Source organism: Meleagris gallopavo, chromosome 2 (assembly GCF_905368555.1).
Source record: "Meleagris gallopavo chromosome 2, MGAL_WU_HG_1.1, whole genome shotgun sequence".
NCBI classification, from domain to species: Eukaryota; Metazoa; Chordata; class Aves; order Galliformes; family Phasianidae; genus Meleagris; species Meleagris gallopavo.
This window is the reverse complement of record NC_139405.1, coordinates 25480287-25496579: the sequence shown is the minus strand read 5'-3', so window position 1 is coordinate 25496579 and position 16293 is coordinate 25480287. Positions and strand designations below refer to the sequence as shown.

At 35.8% G+C, this 16293-nt stretch overlaps 1 protein-coding gene and 1 long non-coding RNA gene across 4 annotated transcripts in view; both read left to right on the top strand.

The window, feature by feature from the left end:
- SRBD1 (S1 RNA binding domain 1) overlaps positions 1-16293 on the top strand; it is a 124256-nt gene that overhangs the window by 87618 nt on the left and 20345 nt on the right. The window lies entirely within an intron of this gene.
- On the top strand, positions 1264-15760 carry LOC146544906 (uncharacterized). The gene is made up of 2 exons (XR_014882022.1): positions 1264-1695; positions 2766-15760. It is a non-coding gene; the product is annotated as an uncharacterized LOC146544906 (long non-coding RNA).

The following is a 16293-nucleotide window of genomic DNA, read 5'->3' as shown; positions in this document are numbered from 1 at the left end:
CTGTTAGAATTTGTGTTTTGATTAACTGAAAATATTTGTTTAATAAGCGCACAACAGTTTGCTGCTTTTGTTGCAAGTTAGATGTTCATGGTACAGGCTGCCTCAAGGTGAGAAAGTGAACATTAAATGGATTGAAATAAATACATACATCCTAATCATTCAGATGCAATTAAAAAAAAAAAAGTGGAGTCAAGCTATAGCCTAGTAAGAGAAGCTTTTTCATATTAATGAGTTTCCATTTGCCAATAATTCTGTCATTTGTAACTTGAATCATTCATCACCCCTGCAAATGGTTCTTTCAAGACATTATTTGCAATTTTGTCTTGTGTTTTTGTCCTTGATGTTGTGAAAATGACCGTCTACTGTTACAGGAATGAAAAGAGATCTCATTCAAACATCTTTTGTGTTTCCACTTTCAGTGAAAAATGTTTTTTAAACCTGCAGCTGGTTATTTCTGCAGGAGTTCCCACTTATATTCAGGTTTGATTGACATTTTGAAATGGCAGCTTTTCATGAAAAGCTGTTAACTTGTAGAATTTGGTTATGGTACTAAGACAGACTGACTTTGTTCTACTGTTGGGGCCTGTCCAATCTAAACAGAGCCCTGCATCTGAATTTAATAGTGCTACTCAGCATAGAGAGTGCAAGGTTTTTTTTCATTTTCTTTTTAACACTGGTGCTTCTGATATGTTTTTGAACCTGACCTGATAGGTACTCATCCTCATATCTTTTCTGTGAGTAATTGCATTAATTGGCATTCTCTCTTTTTCTTTCTTGAGCTATCAGGTTTTGTCGGGTTGCACTTCCAGTTCAAGTGTTGGAATATATTTTCATTTGACATGATGGATGGAAAGGGAAAATGGATTTTATGAATATAAAGATCCCACAGCCTGTATGAATTTAGATAAAATTGGCTATCTGCAGGTTTTGTTACTTCTAATTTTTGAAGTGTTGGGGGTGAGGGCAAGCTTATGGTATTAACAAATCTTCTGAACAATGAGTAATTTAATTTCCAGTTGAAAATGAGAAAAGAGTGCATAACATAATTATTCTCCCCTTGTCTTTATCAAGTTGGTCTTTATATTATGCCAGAATGTTGACAGTGGAATAGAGACATTATGCAAAATCAGTTACCCTCTGCATTTATTTCCAAACTTCTGAAGACGGATATAAGAATACCCATATGCATTAGCTGAGCAGAGAAGTATTTTTAACTTCAAAACAGATGACTATTTATATAAAGGAACTGGGGAAAAAAAAATAAGGCCTAGAAATTTGTACATCCTGGTATCCATCACTTATGTTTACTGTTGTTTTACTTGAGTGTGAGAAGTAAAACCTTGAAATTATTTGGGTTTTTCCACTTATTAACTGTACTGTCCATAATTTTATGACTTGTATGAGAGAGTATTTGAATCTCATTTCATAAGTAGGTGAGTAATAGTATCATTCATTTTTATATAGATACTTTCAGAAAAAAAATAAAATAAGAACCACAAACAACAGTTACAATTTCTGAATTATCTCTACTCATAGCTGACTAATTACTTCTTATAAAATCTCTACAGATTTGCACCTGACATAAATTGATGTCCTTATCCAACCCTACACTAGTGAAGTAATTACTTTTTGAGGAGCGTGTGTATTTTTTTCTTTGGGAGTTCTGCATGTCATCTCATCTTCCTTGTCAAAGAGGTATTTCTCACATGTTGATTTGAACTTCAAATCAGCAGCCAGATGTTTTGGTGCTAGGAACGTGTCTGTGTGGCACCATGATGAAAGTCTTGGAATAAACAAAAAGTTAAATAAAAACAGATAAGTCTTAGGGAAATACTTTTTTAGATCCTTATGATTCATTTGAAGGTTTGTACCTCTTAGGTTGTTAGAGGTATGTTGGAGGTACAATTCTGAAAGTAAATATGAAAGCGTAATTATTGCTCTGAATTGTTAGTTACATTTTATAGTCTGTTTAGAATGCTGAGGTTGGGGTCATCTAAAAAGTCCTGCCTATGCTGTCTCTGCAAATATCTCCCAACCCAGTTGCAGTATAGCACTGGGAACAGCCACATTTTTGCTAGTATTGAATAACACGTGCCTTCCTGCTGTGAAATAAAATGTGATTTTTGTGATTCTTTTCTTTAAAGTCATCTGGACTAAATGAAAGTGAATGTTTTCTTAGATGCCTTTACTGTAGTTTCTAAATTTTAGAATAAATTTTTGAGTGCCAACTAGAAGCTTACTGTAGGTGAACCAATACTTAGTTTTATCTCAGAATTTTGAATGCTTTTGAGCTTGATGTGAGCTTTGAAAGTAAAAGCCAGTGTCCTATGGTTACCACCCAGACTTTACTGTTAGAATCTAACACATGCTGCTGCTATTCCTCCAAGCAAAAGAAAGATACATGGGTACAAGCTTTTCAGTATACCCATAAGGTCCCTGTGAAATACTAGACCAATTGAATTAAATGGCAAACTGCCCACTGACTTTAAATGGAGCCAGGATTTTGCCCTTTAACTCTATCAAGCCCTAAGGGCAAGCAGGTTTCATTCTTAAACAGACCAAGCGTGGCAGCATTTCAAAGGAAAGTTGAGCCCTTGCGAACATAGAATGCAGAGGACAGTGTGGGACCTTGTACTGCACTAGCAAATACAAGAAGAGGTAAATGGCTATTGTCCTGTTGAAAACAGTGGAATATAGTTAAAATTTTGAAATGCTGTTCCCCAGTTATTTTTTTATCTGAAAATAGACTTTTTTTTCTTTTTTAGCTGTAAATGACCGGTCTTCACTTAAAAATGCATAGGAGGATGTAGACAACAGGAGAGACTGATCAGTGTGCTGCTGCTTCACAGTGTTCAATTTTTCCCATTTCTACTTCAGCAATAGGACTAAACATTTAATATTGCTACTTTGCTTTTATTATATGGTAACTTTTTTTTTTTTGGAAGAATCTGTTGAGACAATGTTCATCAATAAATTAAGGACTGAAACATTAGAATGGTTTGCAGTCACAGAAATCTTGGGAGTATAAAATGAAACTTTAAAGAAAAGCATTCATTTTAATCAGGTAAACATGTATTTAGGGTCTTCGGACTCACTTGCTTTAAAACAACTGTAATCCTCCTTGACAGTGGTGCACATAGTGTTTATTATTATTACAGAGCAAAATAAGTGTTCTTGGAGACTGGTTATTTCTGTCTAGATATTCTTTTCCCCACTCTTTATTCTTGATGTGAAGTTGTCCTTTATTTTGTTTTAATTGGGTTGATGGATGCTACTATATATGAAAGAACTGTAGGGGTGAGAAGTTGAGGACATGGTTTTTATTTTGTCCTCTGAAATTTTTATCTTTTCAGTTGCAGATCCCATTTTCCCCTGAATGATGGTGAAACGCGGGCCGTGGCCTGTAGTTGCACAGTGCAGATACTGTCCTTTGCTTTTCACCCTTTAGTTTCCCTTACACTTCTGCAAGTCTGTAAAGGGAATTCTTTTGTGCATACTTTTCCTTGTTCCATCACCCTGTGTATTGTGCCCAAATGCACGCATGGGGAATAATTTCTGGAGCTGTAGCTCAGTTCTGCCTTTCTGTTCTTCTACAGCTTGTGTTTCCTTGTGCCTGCTTTCATGCTCATACACCTGTTCACATATTCTTAGCCCTTTAAAAGACACAGTTAAGTTTTTGTAACATAAGAGATCAGAGTGAGTGTTCCTACCAGGTGATGCTTCTCAGATTTAGCCTTCACTGCCATTCTCTTTCCAGCCGCTGTAAACTGGTGATGTGAGAGATCTTTATGACAGATTTGTATGAGTACTCTTCAGTTTACCAGTTCCTGGCAATGCAATCCAGTTGCTTTATCCTTTCTCTTCAGTACTCATTGGATTATATCTGCAGAGTGCTGGCTTTGGGCAGGTGTGAGCCTGGTGGATTACTGCTAGGTCCTTCATCATCTAACTACCCTGCAGGTTTTTTGCTCAAGATGTCCATTCTAAAGAAGCTGAAGTACTTCATCAACATGATCAGGTGAACATATTTACTTTTACTCTGGTGTAATACTTAGTGCTTTTGTTCTTCTACTGTAAGATTTTGAAATTTGCTTTGAAGAAGCCATAATTCCTTCTTTACTCAGTCCAGCACTTGGGTGTCCAGAACCTTTGTAACTTTTTACAGACGTGTGTATTAAACTAGTGAGCTTCATGTTCAGCAGTAAGCTGAATGCATGTTGCCAGAAGCTAATGCTATGTAGGTGTTACGTGGCGACCTTTCAAGCATTAGTTATCCCTATTAAACAATACATTGCTCTGTTGTCTCTTTGGCAGTATCTAGTGAAAGGAGATCTAGAGAATTGACAGAATGTTAAGAAATGATTGATAAAGAATAATAAAAATATCATTCTTAATGATACAGTTGCTCAAGTATTTTTCTTCAGTTTTCACTTATGTTTTAAACTACTTAAGGTTGCTAGATAATAACCAACAGGATTTTCAGATATTGCTATTGAGTGCTTTCCATAGATGAGAAAAAAAATCCATTTCCATTGATGAAGAGAACAAAGATGATGTGATGGACCATCAGATTCAGTTCTAAGTGTTATCTTAGTGTATATGTCTGGCTACGATGAGTCTTTTTAGTAATATTTTTCATAGTTTCCTATTTGAAACATTTGCTATCCCCAGTGGGAGAGTACAACAACTGGAGAGTTCAAACTGAAGGCAAACCCAGCTTTGGCCTGGCTGCAATGTAGCAGGGCAGAGCTTGCTGGCAGACCTTTTGACTGGGTTGCCAAATATGTGTCTTTGTATGCAGCTTTTGATGTTTCTTTCCTCTGCATGTTCAGAGAATCGTATCTTGTTTACCACTTATAGGTAATTGAAAAAAGTGATTTTGAACTTATGTCCCTGTGGAATCCTCCTCAGTTCTGTTCTGCCTCTTCTGCCTCTCTCCCTCTGTTTTTCTAATGCACTACGATTTTCTGATCAATGCGCTGTGGATAGTCTTTACAATATATCATGTTGACTGCATCTATATATTAATAATAAATGCGTTTTTCCAGGAAAAGCTGTTCTCTTAGCTTTTCAAAGGGCACGTTATTCCTGTCTTCTCAGAAAGTGTAAGGTGGCCAGGTTCCCATCCTTTTGCCTCTGCTAGTGGTAGTAAAACTGTGTTGCATCAATGTTATTCGTGTATGCTTTGATGAAGTAATATCATGGAGATCTAAAGTAAATCTATTTTAGCCATAGATTTTTCTTGATTACCTGTACTCCTTCATCTACAAAGGTTGCTTGAAAGTAATGCAATAATTTGATTATGTTGGCCCACAATACCAGAGGTGCATGTTGGTTGTATAGTGGTAGAGGTTGAACCTTCCCACCAATATTCCGTTACATTTTGTTGTTGTGTGACAGATGGCAGAGGAGAGCCAGTCTGTCAAAATGGCATCTGATGTGGAACTGCATATGAAGCAAAGGTGCAGGGTTGGTTTCCTCCTTGCAGAAAAAATGGCACCTGTTGACATTCACTGATGCTTGCTGAATGTTTGTGGAGACTGGACAGTGGATGTGAGCACAGTGAAGCAGTGGGTGGTGCGTTTCAGTAGTGCTGACAGCAACAGTAGATTACTTCTGCTGGTGCAGATTTCCACAAGTGTGGCATGCAGGCTCTTGTTCACTGCGGGTGAAAATGCACAGCTGATGATAGTGACTGTGTTGAAAACTAGTGTTATATAGCTGGAAGTGTGCTCTATCAAATAGTGTTATTGGGCTCTTTGTATCTATTGTAGTTTCCATGGACATTAATAGGAGGCATTACTTTCAGTGCGACCTACTTTTAGTATGCTGTTAGCAGTACTTCTGAATAGAACTGTTAAAGAACACAGATATTCTGCTGAATGTGAATAAGAAGGATAACAGCCACAGAATATGTCCTGAGCTACATGCAAAATACGATATCTGTGCTTTCTTTTCTTAGCATTCCTTCCCTCTGTGCACACATCATTAGACTGTCTTTCTTTTTTATCGCATCCTGATATCTGATCTGTTGTTACTAGGTACCATATAATTTCCCAGCTCTATTTACTCAGCCAGTGTGCTTCGTATATAATCTTTTTCTGAAAAGCCAGTGCCCCAGGTAAATGGCATATTTTAATGTGCTGTGGAGTTTAATTTTAAGGGCTTTGGGAAGAAGTTAGCTAAGAGCTAAGACTTCTGTTTCTTTGAATGTCTACATCCTGATTTTTAGAAATGTTTTGTTGTCGGGGGGAGGTGGGGAGGATGTGTTGTTATGCCTTTTTTTCTCCTTCATTTGCAAAATATGAGTTAAGTTTTTCACATCTGAAATACTGTATGCATTTGCTATCTTGAAAGTTCATCATCTGCTGATTTAGCGAAGTGGTGAATAAAATATATTTCAGTTGGTTTGCCTTTGGAGAAAACCTGTGTGCAGTTCATGATTTGTCTCTTTTGACGGCAAACTACAGTTATTTTGTCATGCCAGATAAAATGCAACTCTCAGCTCAGGCATTAGAGGAAGCTAGACTTTTTCACATCTCTCCTGGAGAAAGGAAAGATATAGAGCCACATGTACTGCAGACTACTGACTGGATGTTTGTTTATTGTGACATCTTTTGCTTTTTTTGTTGTTGTTTTTAAGTTTATTAACAAGTCACTCAATGCAGTCACACATTCTTCTAATAAATATGCCTCAGAGGCAATGGAAACCATGGTAATTCAACTTTTTTTTTGTGAACTGTTATCAGTGTATATTAGATATGTGAAAGGATATCTTTGAGACTTTCAATGAAGACATAGGAATGGTGATCCCATAACAACTAGTTACCTTTTTGATTTGGACAGGGTGGAAAGTGCAAGACAAAATTTTTTAAATAATTTTTCGGCCTCTTCCTACCACTTTGAAATAAAAACAGAGGCTTGTATATATTCAGCTACCAACATTTTTTTCCACTTAATGAAAAGGAATTTATTTTAAGTAAACTGCTGAGCATAAGAAACAGTAATCAGTCTGGGAACCATTTGGATGCTGGTTTTCCTGTTCTCTTTCAGAAGCATACATGCAATAATAAAAATCTCCTCCTTTTAAGTCCTCTTTAAATAGCCAAGCATGGGCTATTTATAATTCTTCTACCTGTTTTATGAAATCAGTATCTTAAGAGTAAAATTACTTTAGACAATTTTGGAGCTATTCATCCACATTGGTTATGCATGTGAGCTGGTCTCATTGAGTATTCTAGCAGATAGTTGGCATCACTAGGGCTTGGGATCAGCTTTTAGAGTTGTAAATTCACACTATTGGTATTTAATTAAATTGCTATTAAATAGCAGTTCTCGTTCAGACCTTAAATCTTTAGTCTAATGATATAGCCTAATTGCATCTAAGTCTTGATACCTATCTGAAAACAATTTATAAAACAGAGCAGCCTAATTTTGACCTCTAGGTTGGGCATATAGACCCTTCCTCCGGACCAAAATATAATGGATTCAGTTGCAGCATTTTTGTCTCTCCAGCTGTAATAACTAAGACAAGTGCTCAATGGGAAATGACTTTTAGTTCCTAAAACTGAGAATCCTTTATTAGAAAAAAAATAGTTTCCCATCAATGGATGCATGCCACAACTCAAAGCAAAGATGCAAAAAGCACTTGCAAGCTGCCCCTGAACCATACAATTAGAGAACATAATGCTGAGTGCATGAACATAATAAAATTTTGGGAGTATAGTATGTATGTTATTGGGTAATTATGCTTAGGTTGCAGACAGGAAATGAAGAATTGAGTTCTCATTGACTACATTTCATTGACTTCCTGTATGGCTTAAGGGAAATCACGAAGTTTTTATGTCTTTAGTTTTTCATCTGTAAAACTGGGACAGTTCTTATGTACCTGTATCTTAGTGTGAAGGTGAAAGGTTCTGCAGTGTTTTTGCATATGTGTCTGACAGGGGAAGTTATTGCTGTTGTGTTTTCATGATATTCTAGCAAAACCAGAACTGTTACTGAAAAAAATATATCCCCCAGATCCTGTCATCTTCAGGTCAAAGCAATCTTTGACTGCAGAACTGGTACACCAAAACCAAAAGTTACTACTTGCTATCTTCATAGTACCAGCTACCTCTTCTGTCTCCCTGAATGTTTGGGAGAATAGATTACCTCTAATGTTTTATGAAAGGACTTTAGTTGTTGAGAATGCATCCTTCTTTTGCGATGGATGGTAGAACTTGGGCCAGGGCTGATGACAAGGACTTGCCAGGCTAAGTTGTCTACCTCCGCTCATCACAAGTGTGTTAAATTCACTCCTTTTGCCAGCCTAGCCAGGCACGTGCTGCACACCTCCCTGCAGGACTTTCACTTGAGCTCTTTTGCCAAGCTTTGTGTATTCCAGAAGTTGAAGTTTGTTCATAGCTGACTGAAGGAGTCTCAGTTGTCTAATTTCTGATCAGAGCAATTTCTACCTCATGTAATGGAAAGTCAGAAGCTTCATGCTTCTGTTGATTCTAAACAAGAATATTCTGTGTTCTTCTAAACAAAAATAATGACTGTATTTTGGTGTTTCTAAATACAAATTCTATACAGAAAGGAGTATACAATAATTAAGTTTTTTTCATATTTGAAAATTCTGGATCCTTGCAAAGTAATAAGGCAGTCACACTGAATATACTTTTCTGATTTGGTTGGAGCCAATCTGATACCTCATCCCTTAACTTAATCCTGCAAATCACTAAACTGATATTGACGTTGTGCCCTTAATAACCACATCAATTGATGACTTCAATGGAACAGGCTTGATTCTGTATTGCTCTCCTCATCATAAAGTAGTGGTGTGCTTTTGGAGTACTGGGAGGTGGACGTATGATACTAAATCAGAAGTAGTTTTGATTCTTTTCTATCTTGATGATATTCCAGTCTCTCAGCTTGCAGTTCTAAAAGTTTGTTCAAATAGAGATCTCTATTCTCCCTTCCTTTTACACTTGAGCAAAAACAAACCTGGGGCAGTCCTGGAATGCAGAACAGTTGCCTCTTGGAATAATTCCTTTAATAATTGAAGCTAATACACATGCTTTTAAAATTATAGTTTTTAAGAGTTTCAAACCATAAGCCTTACATTTTTCTAATACCTTTTTTTATTTATTTCATGATTTCTTTTAACCGTCTGTGAAACTATATGTGGTTGAACATTAAATAAATTAATAAAGAAATGAAGAAAGATTTTTTTGAAGGGAAAAAGATGAGTTTTTAAGATGTGATATTTATCTCTGTTGTCAAATTAAATACATTTAAATATGTTCACAATGAATATATTCATATTCAGACATCAGAGGCTTAAACTTTGTGAACTTTAAGTCAATAATAATAATGCAGCAATGGTGTTTATCTTCAAATCTTCCACTAGAGAATACCTATGTTTGATTAATTTGTTACCCTAGAGAATTTTATATTATTTTCTACATTGATAATTATATTTAAAAACTGTATTTTAATGTTTGCAAAAAGCCTTTTGAAGGAATTTCCAGACTTTGAATTAAAAAAAAAAAAAAAAAAGTTTATGGTACAAGGCTACAAAGCGATATCTGTCTGACAGAAATACTGGAAATCTACGTGCTCTTTGATTGTGCTTTTTCCTCATGCCTGCTGAAAGCTTTTGTTTAAAAAAGAAAAAAAAGGCATAACAGAAGTAGTCAATTGTTATCTCAACGTACAGTATAATAAATGCATTTGTTTGCTATTGTTTATACCATTCATCTAGTTTGATCTCAATTTTTTATATTATGCTAATTACTTCATCAGTAATTATCACGTGCTATCAACAGCAGTGGTGGGTCTGAAGTACTGTATCTTTTTGAGAGTGGGGAAAAATATTGATATTCTCGTTCACTTGTAAAAAGTTGTCACGGTAATTTTTGTTGCTGAAAAGTTAGTGCAGTTAGTGTATTATTCAGTCCTGTCAACTTTTCAATATGCAAACATTTTTCTTGTGTTATATGCGTAATAGGAAAAGAACTGAATACACATTTTAATGCGAAGTTTGTTAATCTTAGTGCAGCGCAGGCACGAGTTTCCTATATCATGGAGGGGGTTTTGTACTTTTGCTTTAAAAATAACTTTGCTGTCATATGTAATAAGTGGTGCTGAAATTGGTTTCAATTATCAAAGATGTGAATGACACAATGGATGCTTATGTACTGTGCCTGTTGAATCCATAAACACTGGTGCTGAACAAACTTCTATTTTTTTTCACATTTCCTGATTTTTCTGTCAGCTTTGTCTTTCATGGGTCACTCAATAAACACTACTCTGGTTGACTCTTTTGTGATGCCATATGTCAATCAAAATCAAGTGCCTGCTTCTTAGCAAGGAGAGAAAATAAGCTTGCTTTATTTAAGTTTGCCTGTGCTTTCTGCTGAACAGTGCCTTGCATTTTGTTTCATTCCTAGTATTTTTGCCTTGAGCTATGCAGTGGAAGAGTTTGGGATTGAAGAGAGCAGTGTTCAATGAAAGCAAAGGAGGAGATAAAGAGAATTGAGAGAGAAGTGAAGAACAGGATTTGAAGCTGTTCTTTAAGGATATTTAATTTGAACACATCTGTTTAAAAAAAAAAGGGGGCGGGAAGAGGGATGAAAGGATCTTGTGAATCTCATTTCACATTAGGTAAAAATATTTCTTTTTACTTAATCGTGTCATAACTAATCCTGTTGGTATGAGATTAGAAAACCACTGAAAGTCATTGTTTGGCATAAATACTTTTTTTTTTCTAATGAGAGAATGGATGTGTAATTTTTAAAAATAAATTCTGCCCACTGCTGATACGAATACCATGTTAATCACCACACAGAGTGGTTGCTAAGTGTGTACATTAACATTGTGAAAGCCAGTGAGCATGAGAAGTTCGTTATATCAGAATTGCAGAATGCAATAAAATGTGCATCAACTAACTGTACATAGTCTTAAATGAATTTGTATTTTTTTGCTGTAGTTGATAGTGTTGTAAGTATCACATTTCTTATGAGAGTCAAGTGTGTCTTCTGTGGAGGCCTTCTGTTTGTATAGACTTTTGTGAAGCCCTTAACATCTTCTGGAGTCTTACTTTGCCCTGAATGAGACCAGTTGGAATTTTATATCCTATTGCTGCTGTTCTTCACCCTTTGGGTGCAGGGGGATGGTTGCTAGCTTCAGACTAAACAGAATTCCTGCATTCCTCTGGAAAGACATGGTTCTTTCTCCCTCTGAAAAGGAATGGAAGCTGAGTGTAAATTTTATTTTTATTTTTACTTTTTTCATTTTCCTCTTTTATACTTAGCCATTTTCCAGAAAAATCCCTGAATGACACTTGCATTTCAGAAGTCTGAAATCACCTGTGAAACTCCTGATGTTCCCTGCTTTGTCTTTCTGTAGTATTCCCAGATAATCTCCATATCTATTGAGCTTCAACCTCCCTAGGATGTGGATTTGTACAGAAATGGGAATGTACATTTTCTTCCTAGATTTCTGGAATATCACTTTTACTGCATCTGTTGGGGTGCAAGAACAAGTAAATAGAAGATGTATTTCAGCAACTTGCAAGTGATTTGAAGCACTGACATGATCAAGTGTGCATTTTTGTTTTCTTTTTCAGTGTTGAATCTAAGACATTGTTTTTGTTTTATCATTTTCTTTGAAAACAGAAATCTATTTCTCTTGGGGTATTTCAGTAATAGTAATGTGCCATTAAAATAAACAGAATTCAGATTTTTGAAAACAAGAAATGAATCAGAGTTAAGTACATAAGATAACAATATATCCTATAACAATATAACATTTGGAGAAGCCACAGTCTTCAAAAGAAATTCTTTAAGTTAGGACCTTTTATCAAACATCAGAGGAATAAGCTTGTTTTCTTAAGAGTCTAACTGAAAGGGGTTTTCCAGAGGATCCTAGAAATTAAAACCCTAGTCTGAATTTCCCAGTATTTCTACCTGACAAAGGTGAAAAAGGTATATTTTTAATTTTCTTCCAATTCAACCCATGAAAACTACTCATCATTAGACTATTTTCATTGTGTTAGTCCTGCTGTACTTAAGGGCTTGTCCTGAACATATTTTGCTTCTAGCTTTCACAAGCATTTGAAGTGCAACTGATTGTATATGAGCCACAGCAATAGCAGAGAATGTGTTTCCCTTCTAAAAATTTTAAGCAAAACACATTTCTATGGTTTGACTCTCTATAACATGATATAGTTCTGAACTTTGCTTTGCATGTGTTGTCTCACCTAATTTCTCATTCAGTAAATGTCATTCAGGCTGCAAGGTTATACCTCTTTTTAAAGAAAGTATATATGTTTTTAAGGGCAATGTTGGCTAGTCTCACATGCCAATATTAAAATTCGTGGGTACAGAAGTTAATGGTTGGTACCAACAAAATAATGTTTTATGAGCTGCTAGAAGTGTTTCAGAACTTAAGGGGGGAAAAAAAAGCATTTACTTCTTTACTCATTGAAGGCTGACTTGGATTCAAAGGACAAGTGAGGTATAATTTGATCAGAAATGTTGGCCGTGTTACTGTTCCTCCTGGCCTGAGTCCATAACCTGATGCCTGTTACACAGGATTGTGAGCTCTTCCCCTCCCTGCTACTTCGTGGGCAGCAGCATTAGGTCATGTCTGTGCTGAGCTTGTGAGCACTGGGGAATGGCTGATTCCTTTCCAACTGGACTGGAAGGTGGCTGGCTCGACTCCTGGTATTCTAAACTAATAATGAAGTGTGGGCTGGTCTTGTTGATTTCTACTAATTTAATAAATATAAAATATATGTATTTAAAAGTCACTGTGTTTTGCAGTAGAATTTTAAACTGTTTCTTTCACACAAAACAATCCTAATTTATTTCCTGAAAGTATGATTTTTATAGCAACATCGGAAAAGGTTACCGAGTGCACTGGTTATGTACATTGATTGTTTTAGTGTTTCTTTGGGGTCACTGTCGCAAAAAGCTGCAGGTTCGAGTTGTTCTAATCTAGCCCTAGTACTATGGTACCTTGAGAGTTGGTCGAATAAAATCGGGGTATTTGTCCACCATCCATTCTCATACAGATGCAACACACCTCCAGACTACATGCGAACAATGGTTCTTTCCCTTCATAAATTTCTGGTGCTAATGACACACGTACTTTTATAGGGACTATATTGCTAGATATCTCTCAGCTGAGAGATCTCATTTTGAGTACAACTGGTTTTTGAAAAATGGCTCCCAGTGTTGTAGCACCATCTCAAGGTTTTTAGTAGCATTAATTATTTCCAGGGAGTGCACATAGCTCTTCAGAGTAAGCAAGAAAGCAATCATTGCTGGGTAATTCCTTAGAAAACAAATACTAAAATACTGTTACAGTGCCTGATATTTCTAAGCACAGAGTACTGTCCATAGTTGAGAGGGTCGCAGTTTTTATTTGAAGCAAGTGAGTAGCATAGCTTCTATTAGTGTCTGAATAATATGATATCACCGTAGTGCATATAAATAGCATACAGAAGTATATAATATCAAACCTCTGATACTGGAGAAGGCAAATAAATTTTCTGGAAGACATAAGGATGCTTAAACCTTTCTAAAGTATAATCTGTTAGCAGTAGAAAGTCTTTACAATGATATTAGGATCATGAAGTAGTGCTTTTAATTACTTTTAGAAACTGCTCATAACGCTATCCTTTGCTTCATATCAACATAAAGAGGGATGTAGAAATTTCTCCATCACAGCAAAAGGAGGCTGTGAAGGTCTTGAAAGACAGATTTGTTGTCTGGAGAGTTTTCTGTCATTTGCAACTTGATTTCATTCTCTAGCTTGAATATATTTTACATCTGAGAGGTATTGGTAGCTTTGAGACATGTTTACTAAAACAGCTGCACTGTCTTATGTTTATCTTGATCTGTTACACTTACCTTTCAGCTTTTTCCTCATCAGTGCCTTGACATAGGTGTTGGGATGTGCATTCCAAGTGGTATTTCTGTTAGGTGTTGGTACTAAAGAGTTTGTGCATGGCTTGCTTTGTTGTACTTTTTTGCTCTTTTGTATTTGTCTGTTTTTAATGTGACTGTCAAGCGCCAATCAAGTTAAAAGATGCAAATAATCTTTGAGAGACCTGAGGATTCCTTGTTAGGAGCAGGAGTTCTTGGCCAAAGAAATAACAGTTGAATCTTTTTCCTTTTTCCTTTTTCCTTTTTCCTTCTTCCTTTTTCCTTTTTCCTTTTTCCTTTTCCTTTTCCTTCTTCCTTCTTCCTTCTTCCTTCTTCCTTCTTCCTTCTTCCTTCTTCCTTCTTCCTTCTTCCTTCTTCCTTCTTCCTTCTTCCTTCTTCCTTCTTCCTTCTTCCTTCTTCCTTCTTCCTTCTTCCTTCTTCCTTCTTCCTTCTTCCTTCTTCCTTCTTCCTTCTTCCTTCTTCCTTCTTCCTTCTTCCTTCTTCCTTTCTTTTCTTTTCGCCAAGTTGTTTGCATTACTTGAATTTACTTGAATTTTACTTGCATTTACTTGAATTTTACACAAAGTATTGTATCCACAATCTTAAATCTTCAGATAAATGCCACTTTCACTTACAAACCTGAGGAATCGTGAGCACTGATCTTTCTTCCATTAGCATAAGTATTTCAGGATGCTTTATTTTGGGTTGTAATATACCCTTTCCCATTTTATTTGTAGTATAGTTGACTGATTTGCTTCTGAGTTTACTCTTAGCAGAAATGGAAATAAAGCTCTTGCTGAATCAAGTCTCATACAAAGAACTGTTTAGAAAGATTTGGCCAAATCTATATATTTCCTTACCTTCTTTGCTGTACTCCAGTCTACTAATTATTGTGGAGATGATGATGAATGTCTCAATTTTGATTTGCGTGGCTGTGTATTTCTCCTACTGAAGAATAATCATCATTTTAAGGAGCGAGACTGAAAGCTATGGAAACAGCATTCTACCCAACCATTGTCACAGACTTGCTATTTTTTATTCTAATTAATTTTTAAACAAACAAACAAAAAATATATATATAAAAGAGTGACCAAGAATTGTGAATTTGTGAGTCAACTTCCAAATGCCCTGGAGTGAGCCAGTGTCCTTTCTCAAAAGCAGGAGTTTTGAGTACTGTGCATTTTTAGCTCTTTTTGCCTTCCTCCATCATAAAGAAAAATGTTATATTTACATTAGTAAATTTTAACTTTGTATTTCTTCATGGAAAATCAAATTCTGTATTTTGCAGCTATACTTGTCAAAGAACAGAAAATTTGGATGTTTCTAAACAATTTTGGTATTTTATTCTCATATCCACCAGTATTCGTCTGGTACTACTGTTCTGTTTACATAAATACATCGGTGTGTGTGTGAGCTGGAATCCTCTAGTTCTAGTACTTACCCAACTGATGACAAAAGGAAGGAATATATAGAACGTAATTATTAAGAGAAGCTACATCTTCAGAAAGACATTAGTATAAAAATATTTTTTTATTGGTTTTGTTGGTTTTCTTGTTTGTTTTAGGACATTTTCTCTTTATTCAGAAAAAAAGCTATGATTCACTAGTAATACATTAGTAAGTATAGATTGTTGTTTCATCTGCTAAATGTTCTATTAAGCTTTGTGTTTGTGAGGTTGAGACAGTGTGCAACTATGTGGACTTTTGCATGCGGACTATATAGGGTGGAGTAATTGTGGTGAAATCTGCACTCACTTTTAATGCAACTTTTTTTAATGTATGTTACAACAAAATGTCATTGTAAGTGATATCATAATAAAACACATTCACATTTTCTTGGAATGAAGGTCTAAGAGGTGCACTGGCATAAGTTTTAGGCTCCTTATAGGTATTAACCAATCACTCATTAATGAACTACCAATATTAGTAAATAGAAGTTGATGCTGTTGGCATGTTAAATTTAATTATGAGAACTTTAAAAGATCTGAATGGCTTTAGAAGTTTAAACAAAGTAGTGGATGAAGTGTTTGGTGCCTTGGCTCAATTCCAGTCTGGTGTCCTAAATGAATGCATCACAAAACCACAACAGATCAACTCAGATTTACATGAGTGACATATAAGAGCCCTGAAGCTAAGCCAACATAGTGATTGAATTAGCTCCTGCATTCAGAGAGGCTTCTCCCTCCAGGTCAGACTTCTAAGCACTGATGGATATGTGTGGGGAACTAGAAGTTATAGATTGAAGTATGCCTGTGTTGTGAAGGGAAAGAAATCTTAGAGTTTCAGTACTTTTATCTTTGACAGGTGTGATAGATTTTCTTTCTTTTTTTTTTTTTTTTGAAGGGGGGTAGGGCAAAAGAGGAAGCGTTATTAAC